Source organism: Triticum dicoccoides, chromosome 6B, assembly GCF_002162155.2.
Source record: "Triticum dicoccoides isolate Atlit2015 ecotype Zavitan chromosome 6B, WEW_v2.0, whole genome shotgun sequence".
Lineage (NCBI taxonomy): Eukaryota > Viridiplantae > Streptophyta > Magnoliopsida > Poales > Poaceae > Triticum > Triticum dicoccoides.
In genome coordinates this window covers 5,556,148-5,568,368 of record NC_041391.1, presented here as the reverse complement: position 1 = coordinate 5,568,368, position 12,221 = coordinate 5,556,148, and the positions used below count along the sequence as shown (strand labels likewise).

Genomic DNA, 12,221 nt, shown 5'->3' with positions numbered 1-12,221 from the left:
GACATGCGCGCCGGGCCAACGGGGTGGAGACTCAGCGCCGGGGGAGTGCCCATTCCCCCGTTGCCCGACGCCGTGGCAAAGCCGAAGTACTTCGCCGAGGAGGTCGAGATCGTGCGCGCGTCCCTCACCGACGCCCAACTCTCCCTCCCCCAGTACTCCGCCGACAACCACGCGGCCTGGGCGGCGTATTTCGAGCGCCGCCAGCATCGATTGGCGTCCACCAACGCCGCGCCGGTGGTCGGCGGGCGGCAGAACAGCGAGGGGCGCCGCCTCTGGTGGGGCGTCCCCGGCCGCACACTCGAGGGCGTGCTCACGTACCTCGAGGGCGGCAACGACCCGCCGTTGGCGTACCCCCCGTGCAGCACCGACGCGTCGGGCCATGGGCGCCAAGGAGGTTCGGGTCCTCCTCCTCCTCTTCCTCCTCCCGATCCTCATCGCACTCCTCCGGCACTCCGGCCCTGCTCGGTGTCAAGGCCGAGCCCGCGGCGGAGTCGCCGCTCGACCGACGCACTCGCAGCGCCGGCATCGTCATCAACGAGGGCGGCCGGGGCGCCTCCTCCTCGTCGGCTCCTCCGCGTTTCGTCAAGCCAAAGACGGAGCCGGGGCTGGCGCCGGTGAAGGCGGAGCCGGGGCTGGCGCCGATGAAGGCGGAGTTCGACGATGACGACGCGGCCCTAGAATGGGCGCGCCAGGACTGCATTGCGATGGAGAAGGCTTGCCGGGAGAAGGCAAAGGAGCGCCAGCGCGCCGCCCTGCGCCGCTTCGAGGAGCGCCGACGCGGCCGCGATGAAGACGGGGTCGTCGTCCTATGCGACAGCGACGACGACGACGCCGCGCCGCCGCCAGTCCACCATGGCGACGCCGGGTCCAGCCAGGGCGCCCGCGTCAAGGAGGAGAAGGCCGACGACGACGATGGCGCCGACGGCGGCGACGACTTCAGCCCCTTTCTTTTTTAGATTAGGTTAATGTAATGAAAATGCGCGAATTTCGCCGAAATTTGCCATGTTTAGCCGAAATTCAACTACTTTTATCATAACTTCGCCGAACCGGCCCTTTTTTTTAAACACGCGCCTGGGGAGCGGCCCTGGGGGCCGACGGCTGGGCACCGACTCGCCCCCAGGGCCATTTTTTGCGCCGGCTGACCCCCAGGCAGCGCTTTTAGACGCCCCCTGGGGGGCCAACGGCTGGAGATGCCCTTAGTCCCGGTTCAAACTGGAACCGGGACTAAAGGTCGCGGCTACGTGGAGCTCCACCTTTAGTCCCGGTTGGTAACACCAACCGGGACTAAAAGAAATTTTATGATCACCACCCCTCATCACTGCTCAATTTATCCTCTAATCTCTAATCACCCCTCATCATTCCTAATCATCTAACTTCTCGAACGGTCACCCATCCTCCCACTCCCCCAGCCTGAGCACGCTTAACTTCCGGGTTCTATTCTCCCTCGTTTCCAAGTCTGCACTTGTTGTTTTCCTGACAATAGTAAGATGTCAATCGTATTAACCCTCAGGAATTTTACGTGAGCATAAAGTGACACATTTCACTGTTTGAGTTTGAAACTATTGTTTTAAAAAACAATAATTATTTAGTAACACTAATATTTCTTGAATAATTAGTTTGACCATTGTTTGACCACGGTTTGACCAGATTTGACCAAAATTCAAAATAACTGAAATAATTATTTAGTAACACTAATATTCTAGAATAATTAGTTTGACCATTGTTTGACCACAGTTTGAAATTTTTTCGATTTTTTCCACTCTAGATCTTAAAAGCCCCGTGATTTTTTTCTGTTAGGTTTTTGAGGATTTTGGAAATGTTTAACGGGGTTCCCCTAGTTAAATTTGAATGTAACTTTTCGAGTAGATGATTTTTCATATAAAAAACTTTTTCATCCGAGTCAGTATGCAAAAGTTATGCCCATTTTAATTCTTGAGAGATTTTGCAAATAAAGTCGAAATGCACATTTGCAAATTTCCCAACAACTAGACCACATATCACATAGGAAACTTATTTTTTTTTATTTTTTTGACATTTTCATCATTTTCTTTTATTTATTTTAAAACTGAAAAGGCGATCCACCGGGGGGGGTGGAGTTTGAAAATGTGACCTTACTAATGCCTCAAACCCCATTAGAACCGGTTGGTGGCTCGAACCGGGACTAAAGGTGTAACCTTTAGTCCCGGTTGGTGCCATGAACCGGTACTAATGGGCATCGCACCCTTTAGTCCCGGTTCGTGGCACCAACCGGGACTAAAAGGTCCAGACGAACCGGGACAAATGGCCCACGTGGCCCCTGGGCGCACGAACCGGGACTAATGCCCCCATTAGTCTCTGTTCTAGACTGAACCGGGACTAATGGGCTAACCCGGGGTGGACCAAAGCCCTCTTTTCTACTAGTGTTACCAGAAAAAGGAAAGCTAGCAACTTCATTTGCATGTATTCCCAACCAAGAGATAACAGTAAAATAAAACTTGCACATAACAGGAAACACATCATGCATAACAGGCTTGCTTATCAAAACATAAATAATACTTCAACCAAGAAAAAACATAAATGATACTTGCAGTCGAGGTATGCAAATAGAAAATATTTTCTAGTGCTATCAGAATTTGAATAATCAAAAAATTGAATTACACGGTCATGACACTGCATTATTAGTAACCACGATGATGAACGGAATCGGCACCGAGTGACAAGTAGTGGTAAAGAGGAGAAAATTAGAAGTAGGAGAAGAACGAAGCATCATCCAAACTCAAGTCATCCTCACCGGCTTGGTAAAGATTCTCATGAATCAACCACCGAGGTGACAATGACAATTAGGTACAGGAGAGTGTGGGCTTGGTAACGATTCCTATGAATCAACCACCGAGTTTCAAATTAAGAACAGGCGGGCACCAATCTCCGCCGGCCTTCAGGTTGTCGATCTCCGGAATCCAACCTGCAAAACCAAGCACCCATGACAGCTCTAGTACCATGGGCGGGCCAACAACCTGCAACAGCAAGAAGCTAGAATAGTGACATTAACCCTGAAAAATAAACAAGTATCCGTCTGAACCCCAACCTTTCTCCTCTTTCCACCAGTCTGGGAAAACTTTTTCGTTATGAAACAACATTAGAAAACTCACAACTTGAGAGAACAAACACGCAATGCTCAGCAGCAAAACACTATTTACTCTAATCGTTATGCCAAAATCAAAACAGGTACACAAAGTAGTAGTAGTCCGTCAAACAGAACAAAACGAAGTAGCTACAGCCTACAGGAGAGCAGGTAGTTGGGTACTCATGGGCCGCGTGGCGTTGTAGCTGTCGTCACTGTCATACCCATCCCCATTCATGCTGGGGGTGTTTAGCCGTGCAGCAGCGTGGCGGCGGCGGAGGTCGCCCCGCTATTCATGGAACCGCCGAGCTGCTATGGCGCGGCCGACGACATCCTCGCCTCTCCGACGGCAGCAGGGACCGGGACGGGCGCTGCATCCCGATCAGGCCTCAGCTCCCATCCTCCTATTGCTCTGGTGGATTACCCTGCAGGATACATCGAAAAGCTTTGTCATCTCAAGCATCAGCATGAACTCATTGAAGCACACGTATAACATAGGATTGAACTGAAGGTTAGCACCACAGATGCATATGACTAAACTAAAATATATAGAACACTACTTACGCAAACACCACGGCAGCATGCAGCAATTCAGCTGAAGGCTTAGTATTCTTATGTTCTGAACATCTAAAAACTTTTATTCCCAGATGTCATTATGTTCCTTAATCAGACAGTGGTCCATTTTATAAGGGAGAAATTGCGTCCGTTTTCATCGAAGAACTACAGCATTAACGAAACTAGAGTGTACCAGTTTGTGTAATAGTACCAATTTAATCCTCCTGGACGCTTGCGGATCCGGCTTCACTACACTCTTCGGACTGCACCAGCTCGCTATCTCTGCTATTGGCATCTTACGTAATGGTGCCGCCGCCATCCAAATGCGCCGGCACTGACGAATCTTGTCTCTTCGTTGGCTACCCACATCGCTTATCTCGTTCAGATTCGAGCCCGCTGGCTAACTACATCCGAAAAGATTGGCAGCCTGCCACAAAGTGGGGGTTAAAACGCCACACATGAGCAAAAACGGCATCTGCAGAACCACCGCTACATGGATTCATAAAAAAAGGCTCACCTAGAGACTGGATCCACACGGAAATCGTCGGGGGCGCTGGAGGCGTCGAGCTCGAGCTCTGGTTTCAGCCAGATGGCGTGCAGCTCGGTGAGGGACGCGGCGTTGCTTCACCATGGGCCAGAGATAAGGGGGAGGGGGTGCGGCGCGGCGTGCGGGGCGGGGAGGCGGCCAAGAACAGCAGGGAGTGGTTGCGGCGAGGGAAGAGATGGAGGAGGCGAGGAAGTGGTTTGCCTTCGTGGGGAAGGCAAATCCTCCCGGGGGAGGTGTTCGATCGGTCCAACATACAGCACCCAATCGGAACTGAAAGCACTATTTGTGCGTTGGCACTATTTATGCATTGGCGTGTACTGAAGCTGACGTGGACACGGTGAGCGAGCGCACATTGCGCGACTGTTAATGGGTTTAATAATTCCTCAGCTGGCATTTCCGTACCTTTACCTGACACATGCCCTAGTAAAACCATAATTATTGCCACCATTAGTGTTAGGATTAATTTATTTATGTAATTACTAGCACATATGCCTGTGCTTGGCTACGGAGGAAACATGATTGCTATGAACCAGGCGATAATGTAATGAATTAAACACATGATTAAAAGCAAACACAATGTCTATAAACAAGAGCATTTATTATTCCAAATCATAATATTTATCCTTCACGAACACTCTCGATGAAGAATTATAGCGTGTGGCAGCCCTAGGATCGGCTGGCATCCGTTTCATGTCCGTGAACTGCACGGATCATGGTGCGTGCGGTCAACAACAATAATATAATGATTGGCGATGTCTAGGAGGTTGGCAGAATCTAGATGAGTAGATGGATGCGAGCAATTGGAAAAATCTCTCACCGATAATGTTATAGGCTTTGGTTAGTGTAGATTAAACGGTGAAATTCGTCCTTCACAATGCATTGAACTGCTCATAAAATATTCGTGCTATTTATTTTCTTATTCATCCTAAAAAAAGCTAATAGTTGTAAACATATATGTATGAGCGCTTGCGTCTGTACTGTGTTAAAAAAAATCAATCAGTGCGTGTATGGATCAGAAAAATAAAACATTCATAAACTCCTTAATCATGCTTGAGTCACAAATGCAACCACGAATGCTTACCCAATTCAATGGCTAAAGAACATGCCAGTGGCACATCTGGAAGCTTTTCTGCATAAATGGACGAACAAATACCATCAAGTGTGCAAACAAACCCGACGCAAGAAGCATAATCATCAATGGGCTCATCAGAGTTAAAAAAATAATCAATGGGCTCATCAGCCAAGGGACACTCCTGTTGCTCCTCGACAATGGGAGGCTCTTGTACAAATTGTATCCTCGATCATGTGTGCTTAGCAGCTTAGGGATTGGCCAGTTAATGGTCACCTTCCGCTGGAGCGGCCGCTACTACCTCGCCTCAGGCGGCATCCTCATTTCCTTTTATCCGGGACAGCTTCTTGATATGTGGAAAACTCAAAGAAGTATATAAATTGGATGAATTATATGCAAGGGGGCAATGTGGGACTATTTAAGAGTATTGACCTTCATCTTTGAACATAACGTTGCCTAGGTCAATTGGCAGCTTTGTCCTGTATCGACCAGGTGGTCATGAGTTTGATTCTTCATAGCTGCTCTTAATTTTTTGCCTCCGCTTGGCTCATCAGGAAAGGTGGACGTGATTTGTTGGGCCACTGGCCACAGTAGATGGGCCTGTCTCAGAAATAGGAAAAAACCGGCCCAGGCACCCAGCAACGGACAAAAAATTTAGATCAAGGAGCGTTTAGTACCACCTCGTACGTGAGCAAAATAGAACGTACGGTCCAGCAAAAATTAACGGAAAAAAACTAATCGTGGGACGAAACCAAGAATATCACCTTGCTTTAATAGTAGGTATAGATATAGATATAGATATAGAAGAGTAATTCTCTTTTGTACAAACCGTTCATGCGGACCGCTAGCCAACCGACGCGGCGGTTCTCCCACACCCCCACGACGGACGCGTCGTTCCAATCGCGTATGTCTAGCTTGTATATAAACTGTGATCCTTAATGGAATAGTGACCGTCCGATCAAATCGTTCTCTCACACGTTATCAGCACTTGCCTCTGCCCAGAGCACGCATAGGCAAATCACGCCGGCGATAGTCGCCGGAATAGAGAACTAGAAGGGGAGAAAGGAAGGAGGGGAGTAGATGCTTTGTGATTTGTGAATGCCACGTGTCATCCATCAGGACGGGTCTCACCTGTTTTTTATGAGACCTGGTCTCATATAATTTTTTTCCAAGGTAAGAGGATGCCTCGTGGTCTCCTGTCCTTCTTCCTGCACCTTGTTCGTAGCGGCGGTCGACGTCGATAGGGCCGTCACCGTCGCCATGGTGTTGGCGGACTTTGCCCTCAAAACCGCAACGCCCGTGATCTTCGCCGGTTCGGAGGACGCCGGAACGGTTCCGTCGCCGTGGATTGCGTCTTGGACATGGCGCCCGAGGTCGCGACGGTGCTGGACCTTATGGTGCTTCGCCTGAACCGGCCATGCCGCTGGCGCCGCCGCTCCCGACCTGGATTCTTGCCGGACCGGCCGCTCCAAACCTGTACGCGGACGAGGTAATGGAGCCCGCGGACGATGCAATGGACGTCGACGCCGGCGACGTTGAGCCGGGACTCGCGGCTCCTCCACCACCGCGTCCGTGCCCGGTGCATGGTTGGGGGCCATGGATGGTCCTGCAGCCACTCCCGGCACAGGATTACGAGGTCCAGGAGGAGGCCGAACCTGCGCCGCCTGTGCCGCCGCGGAGCCCGCATAGCAGGACTTCCCGCGTCTTCCGTCTCCGACGCCAGCGCACGAGGTGGCCAGCGCTGGCGCTTCTTCGTCGAGCGCTAGCTTCGGGCTGCGCCTCCCCGCACAGACTGCTTCGCTCGGGGACGTCTTCGAAAACTGGGCGAGCAGCTCCTCTGGCCCATCGGCGCCCCGCCGTTGGCACATAGTGTCGTGGGCCGAGCTGCAACGCAGCCGCATGGTGGTCCTCAGACTGGCGAATGGCCACTCCAATGGAGTCGCGCCCGGGACACACCTTCTTGGTGGATCTTCTTCTTGAGAGGAGGATGTTGCGCCGGTGAGGCAGTTACTGGTGGCGGAGGTTGGTGGTGGTGGTGCCTCTAGCCGCCGTTGTAGTTTGGATTGGGGATGATTTGGGGGTGTTTGTTTCCAGGTATTTTTTGATGTAGGGACTAGAAAAAGTCCCTCTTAAAGACTTTTTAATCAAACAGGAGGGACTATTAGGGACTAAAAGTTGTTTTTTGGGACTAAATGAAAAAGACTCTCAATGAGAGGTTTTTTTAGGACTTTTTGATACTTTTCCAACAATGCCCCTCCATGCATTCATTGCCCCGCCGTCCCATGGTGTTGTTTGGTTGTTATTTTTCTATATACTAGGGGTAACATGGTCATTTAATAACCTGTAGGAAGGGACTAAGGACTTTTTAGGGACTAGGGACTTTTTTTTTTGCATGAAAAACTTTCAGTCTATTCATCTTCAATCATGGTAGTACAACGAACACTGAAAATAATAAAAAAATACATCCAGATCCGTAGACCACCTAGCGACGACTACAATCACTGAAGCGAGCCAAAGGCGCGCCGCTGTCATCGCCCCTCCCTCGCCGGAGTCGGGCAAACGTTGTTGTAGCAGACAGTTGGGAAGTCGTCGTGCTAAGGCTCCATAGAACCAACGCATCAGAACAACAACCGTCACAGATGAAGAGTGTAGATCAAAAGGATCCAACCTGAGGACACACAAACGTACACAAACGACGAACAGATCCGAGCAAATCCACCAAAAACAGATCCGCCAAAGACACACCTCCATACGCCCACTGATGATGCTAAACGCATCACTGAAACGGGGGCTAGACGGAGAGACCTTTATTCCATCTTCAGGGACTAGAAAAAGTCCTAGGATTTATGAACGAAACAGGGTCTTAGTCAATGGGAACGAGATGCCCGTCGCCTTCCTTATCCATCCACCAGTGCGTACAGGCTGTGGTATAGCCATCCCTCTAGGCCTAATTGGCTAGTTGGGCACGCAGCAAGAAAAAAAAGAATCAAAAACGAAAATAATAAGGTGGTTTAGCCACGGTAGTAGGCTGTGCTGTGCTAGCCTATTGCCAATTTTTTCCGTTTTCTTTTCTGATTAGCTTCTTGCGTTTTCAGTTTTTGTATATAAGTGTTTGTTAGTATTTTTTAACATAGTACTATGTAATGTCTGCTTACGAATGTCCACATGTTGTTATGGATGCAATTTTTTTAATTGCTACATGTTGATTATGCTTGAAAATTATATGACTACTTTCAATTTTTGCACATATCTTATGGATTGCACTTATGGCAATATATAACTTTGTTCACAACTGTGAGGTCTACACCATCTGGTGGTTACCTTCAAAGTGCTTTAATTAGCACAAGGTTGTACAAAGTCCCATAAGAATAAGGTCTACGCTACTTAGTAGTGATTACCTCAAAGCAAAAATGAAAGCACACATTATGGCATGTAAATTGCCATACGAGTGTTCTACAAAACAAAGGTCTACACCATTTTATGGTGATTATCTTTTGTAGAAAGTCATATTTTTGTGTCGTTTAGGCTTTTCCTAGACCTTTATATTTGAATCAAGCATTTTATTTTACATACAATTAATTTACATGAGTGTAAATTAATGCGCATGATATTTACATGCAGGATATGGCTGACATATCCAAGAAGGAATTTGATGAGCCTGCCATTGATGGCAGAAACTATCTGACTTGGGCCATGGATGTCAAGATTAACTTGACGGCCAGGAATCTGATTAGCACTATAACCACACCTGCTCAAGGTGCTCCTGTTATCGCAGATACGACAAAGTATGCTTCTTTGCACTTCATTCGACACCACTTTGATCCTGCTCTGAAAGAAGAGTACATGATGGAGGAAAGCCCTCTATCACTGTGGAACTCCTTAAAGGAGTGTTATGATCAACAAAGGTCGGTGATGTTGCCTGAAGCGCAAAGAGAATGGGCACTTATCCGTTTCCAGGATTTTATGTCCGTTGCAGCATACAATTCTGCCATGAATCAAATCAACTCTAAGTTGTGATTCTGCAACAGCGCAGTCTCGGATGCAGATCTCATTGAAAAGACACTCTCTACTTGCCATACTAATATGAGGATTCTTGCTGAACAGCATCGTCAGCAGAAATACAAGAAGCATTCTGAGTTGATATATGGGCTTCTTCAGGCAAAAAGCACAGTGAAATTCTCAATAAGAATAATATGTCCCGTCCAACGGGACATTTCAATTCTGATAATACTCAAAAGTCCCGTGGTGTCAGAAGGAACCATAGGAAATTTAAAGGAAAGTGGAGACACAATGAGAATCAGAATAGCAGTGGAGTTCCAAAGGGTAAGAATCATTTTAAGAAAAATGATAAGGGTAGCAACTCTCAAGTTTGCTACAGATGTGGTTGTACTACTCATCATGCAAGGAAGTGTACAACTTCTAAGCATTTGGTGACGCTGTATCACCAATCAATTGGCAAGGGCAAGAAGGCTCAAGGGAACCAGTACGAAGCCCACCTCACTGGTCCAATGATTGATAGTTCTCAAGATGTTCATCAGAACGAAGTTCACGACAACATGGAGAACCAAGATCAGGCTCAGCAAAAGGAAGGACCACCACTTACTATTGATGACATGGTGGATTTCACTTCTACTAATGACATATATGTAGATATGCTTTGATCTTCCAATAGTGTCATAAGCATTGTGATATGTCCTTAGTTATATTGTGTGTTGTAAAATAAATATGTCCTTAGACATATGGTATTGTAATAATTATGTCCTTATACATAATGTATTATAATATGTGAGCAGACATACATAGTATGTAATGTATGTGTTAATTCTATATGAGATTGGATAAATAATGAATTTTATTCTTTTACTCTATAGAAAACTTCGAGAAACAATCCAATGGAGGAGGAAATTTGTTTAGTGGACAGTGGTGCCTCTAACACAATTCTGCGGGAAATTAAATACTCCCGAAGTCTCAAAAAGAGCAAGGGGAGTGTTATGAAAATTGGTGGTCACAACACGGTAATTATTGGTTCTGGTCAAGCCACATTTACACTCCCGAATGGTACAAAACTTGAAATCCAAGAGGCATTATTGTATCCGGATTCAACTCGTACCCTGTTGAGTTTTAAGGATATCCACATGAATGGCTACCACACTAAAACTCATGAAGACAATGCGGTTGAAAGCCTGCTCATAACTCAGCAGAAGGGATCCCACAAGGAGACCCTTGAGAGACTGCCTGCTCTATCTTCTGGACTATATTACACATACATCAAGCCATAGCAACATTTGGCATACAAAATAATCTTTCAGAATCTTGACAAGTGCAATATATGGCATGATCGCCTGGGCCATCCAGGTGTGGGGATGATGAAAAAAATTATTGATGGTTCAACTGGACACAACATAACGGTTGCTATTTTCCCCAAATCCTTGGATTTCGTATGCACTGGATGTGTAACTGGGAAATTAATCACGAGACCTTCATATCTGAAGATCAAGAATAGTCACTCAATTTCCTTGAACACATTCAAGGAGATATAGGTGGTCCAATTCAACCGCTATCGGGACCATTTAGATATTTTATGGTGGTCATAGATGCATCAACAAGATGGTCCAATGTGTGTCTATTACCAACAAGGAACCATACTTTTGCAAAGCTGATCGCTCAAATCATTAAACTGAGGGCACATCATCATGAACACAGGATAAAATCCATCGGAATGGATAATGCTGCTGAATTTAGTTCACGAGCATTCAATGATTACTGCCTAGCTTTGGGCATAACTGTGGACCATTCTGTACCATATGTACACACACAAAATGGTCTTGCGGAATCACTTATAAAGACGATCAAGTTCATAGCAAGATCACTCCTACAGAACTGTAATCTTCCAACATCTTGTGTGGGACATGCGGTATTGCATGCCACAGAGTTGATACAAATTCGACCAACTGCATATCATACGGCCTCCCCGTTGCAGTTAGTACGTGGAAATCAACCAAGTATTTCTCATCTTCGAAGATTCGGTTGCGTTGTATACGTACCGATATCACCACCTCAGTGTACATCGATGGGTCCACATAGAAAACTGGGGATCTATGTGGGGTACAATTCTCCGTCGATTATAAAGTACTTGGAACCTCTAATAGGGGATCTATTTACAGCCCGGTACACTGATTGTATCTTTGATGAGGACAATTTTCCGGCATTAGGGGTAGAAAAGAACCACAAAGAATGTCGGGAAATAGATTGGAATGTCAAAGGCATTCAGTCCTTAGATCCACGTACAAATGAATCTGAATTGGAAGTTCAGAAGATTATTAATTTGCAAAATATTGCAAATAATCTGCCAAATGCATTTACTAATTATAAATGTGTCACTAAATCCCATATTCCTGCTATAAATGTTCGAGAGAGAGTTGAGATACCTCATAAGACTACTCAACCGCCCAAGAGGCGGAGAAAACTGGACAAAAAGGACAAGGCTTCTCAGAAGCGTCCGCGGGAAATGAGGATCCCTCAAATAGTAAATGCAGGTCAACCGCGAGTTTATATTCAAACTAGTGTTGAAAGACTCCTGAAGGATGTTATGCATGCAATACCCAGCACAACTGTGCACACAAATATTGGTGTTGGGACATCGGTACACCTTGACTCGATTGTTGTGTGAAATTACGATGAATCAGAAGGTATTGATGAGATTTCCATCAACTATGTTGAATCAGGATAATCATTCAACAGAAAGACTACAATTGTCGACATATTTTTCGCCTCAAAGATTGCAGATGACTTGGCATTGGATCGTGAACCAAAGTCCATGCCAGAGAGTATGAAACGCTCAGACTGGTCCAACTGGAAGGTTGCAATAGAGGATGAATTGCGCTCGCTTGCCAAGAGAGGGGTATTTACCGCAGTAATACCTACTCCTCCTAATGTTTTCCCTGTGGGGG

General features: G+C 46.7%; 1 pseudogene; it reads right to left on the bottom strand.

Annotated features, from left to right (window-relative positions):
- Positions 1-5,295: 5,295 nt before the first annotated feature.
- On the bottom strand, positions 5,296-7,172 carry LOC119323916 (annotated as a pseudogene).
- Between the last annotated feature and the right edge of the window lie 5,049 nt (positions 7,173-12,221).